Below are 544 nucleotides of genomic sequence, written 5' to 3' on the forward strand. Positions count from 1 at the left end.
TTAATTTCTGGGCATAATTCCCTGTGGATTGCAGCTGATCCTGAGCACAACTGGGCCTGCTGGAGTGCATTGGTCCTCCCAGCAGACACACCTGCCCAGTGGAAAGGCTCTTGACACATCATTTTCCTCCAGGTTGGACCCTTTGCTGCCTGGAAGGAGGTAACATTTTTCTTTTGCAGCCTAAATCCTGTTTTTCCTTCCTTCTGTGCTTTAGGTTAAATTCTTCCTGATAATTCAGATTATTAAAAACCAACCAACAAACCACAAAAACACAGGCAAAAAAACCCCAACAAATCAAAGAAGGATGATATGGAATAACAAGCTGTGTGTCCATTCAGGCAGGTTCTCCTGCTCTTGGGAAGGGGTGTCCATGGCTCTTTCCATGGCCACATGGAGCTCTTGAGCTTTGCTCTGTGTCCTGCACTGGATATTCCTCTGAATTTCTCCCTTTGGTTGGTATTTTTAAAATGGTTTCAGCATGTTTTTTGGCTGCTGGACTGAATATGACACATGCCTTGAAGGCTCCCCTGGATCTGCACAAGAT

Source organism: Chaetura pelagica, unplaced genomic scaffold (assembly GCF_000747805.2).
Source record: "Chaetura pelagica isolate M959 unplaced genomic scaffold, ChaPel_1.0 scaffold91, whole genome shotgun sequence".
Taxonomy (NCBI): domain Eukaryota; kingdom Metazoa; phylum Chordata; class Aves; order Apodiformes; family Apodidae; genus Chaetura; species Chaetura pelagica.